We start from the raw sequence: 2320 nt of genomic DNA on the forward strand, positions 1-2320 counted from the left end.
CCCCGGATCTTCGTTCCTACAACCACAAAACTCGATCCCAAGCCACAAGAAAGCTTCCTAACGTCCCAAATCACAATGTAACAAGTCTAACAACACATAACAAGCAAATTAGAGAGTTCTCTAGCTTAGATAAGCAATGGTCCTGCACTTACCTTTGCCAAGATGATTCTGAACCTTAAACACACAAGAAAACACTTCTAGGAAGTTCCTACAACGATCCCAGCTACAGATCTCCACAAGAACACCCAAAAAACTCTTTCTCTTTTTCGTTCTCTCTCAAAAGTGGCCAAAACTGGTTAATGAGACAAAAACAAGACTTAAGGGTTTTCCCTAACCCAAAACGCAGCGTTTAACTTAAGTCAAAACGCAGAAAATTGAACCTGCATCGACCGATGCACCATCTGCATCGACCTATGCAACTCCCAAACCGGATTCCGATTCACAGGTGTTACAATTCTCCCCCACCAATCTAGATTCGTCCTCGAATCTCGAACAACAATCAGCCAAGGCGATAGACTCACGCTCTAGGCGTCATTTTCTCTCGACTTTTGGACTTTCCTTTACTCATAGGCCTAAACCTTGAGTTTTTATTGGCTCCTCATCAGACCTAAGTCTGCATGCCAAATAATTCTGAACACGTCTGAGTCCTATCCCTATCGAGGTTTCCTTTCCGTGGTTCGCGTAAAACATCTCAATGTCCTACCAACCACATATTCCCTTACGAGAATACCTCATGACCACACAAGGATCATATACATGCCACAAGGGCCATCTGTCCCGAAGGGCCATCTGTCCCGAAGGGCCATCTGTCCCGAAGGGCCATCTGTCCCGAAGGGCCATCTGTCCCGAAGGGCCATCTGTCCCGAAGGGCCATCTGTCCCGAAGGGCCATCTGTCCCGAAGGGCCATCTGTCCCGAAGGGCCATCTGTCCCGAAGGGCCATCTGTCCCGAAGGGCCATCTGTCCCGAAGGGCCATCTGTCCCGAAGGGCCATCTGTCCCGAAGGGCCATCTGTCCCGAAGGGCCATCTGTCCCGAAGGGCCATCTGTCCCGAAGGGCCATCTGTCCCGAAGGGCCATCTGTCCCGAAGGGCCATCTGTCCCGAAGGGCCATCTGTCCCGAAGGGCCATCTGTCCCGAAGGGCCATCTGTCCCGAAGGGCCATCTGTCCCGAAGGGCCATCTGTCCCGAAGGGCCATCTGTCCCGAAGGGCCATCTGTCCCGAAGGGCCATCTGTCCCGAAGGGCCNGACCATCTGTCCCGAAGGACCATCTGTCCCGAAGGACCATCTGTCCCGAAGGACCATCTGTCCCGAAGGACCATCTGTCCCGAAGGACCATCTGTCCCGAAGGACCATCTGTCCCGAAGGACCATCTGTCCCGAAGGACCATCTGTCCCGAAGGACCATCTGTCCCGAAGGACCATCTGTCCCGAAGGACCATCTGTCCCGAAGGACCATCTGTCCCGAAGGACCATCTGTCCCGAAGGACCATCTGTCCCGAAGGACCATCTGTCCCGAAGGACCATCTGTCCCGAAGGACCATCTGTCTGTCAATAAGGCCACCTAAGCTCCTCCAAGTCTCTCCACCGCTAAAGTGGACAAATTCTAACTCCCGTAAAACTTTTCATACTTAGCACTTTCCATTTTTGGAAACTTTCCACTTTTGGAAACTTCTATTTTAGGAAACTTTCCCCAAAACCCAGCCTCACGGAAACTTTGTACCCCGAGCACCACCTCATCTTGTTACTCAGTCACACAACCAACCACCCCAAGCGACCGAGTAAACAAGAGAGATGGAGCTGGAATACACCATTCCCGCTCCAACCAACACCTGCTCTCCCTCACGGAGACACTTCCGTAACATAGAAATGTGGAACACCTTGTGAAACGCACGCATACCCTCAGGCAACTCCAGGCTATATGCTACCGGTCCCACCCGCTCAATCACTCTGAACGGACCCATGTACCTCGGACTAAACTTAGTCTCTGACAGTGGCCTGTTTGGACCCCGCAACATGGCCATCTTGAGATACACTTTGTCTCCTACCTGAAACTCAAGATCTCTCCTCCTCCTATCAGCATAACTCCTCTGCCTATCCTGAGCCTCCGTCATGTTCAGCTGGAGAACCCGAATCTTCTCTGAGGTCTCCTGAACAAAACTAGCACCAAACATGCTCCTCTCCCCCACCTGAGTCCAGCATAACGGTGTACGACATGGTCTCCCATACAAAGCCTCATAAGGATCCATCTTAATACTCGCCTGATAACTGTTGTTGTAAGCAAACTCTACCAGGTTCAGGTGATCTGCCCAATGGCCACCC

Source organism: Camelina sativa, chromosome 1 (genome assembly GCF_000633955.1).
Source record: "Camelina sativa cultivar DH55 chromosome 1, Cs, whole genome shotgun sequence".
NCBI lineage: Eukaryota > Viridiplantae > Streptophyta > Magnoliopsida > Brassicales > Brassicaceae > Camelina > Camelina sativa.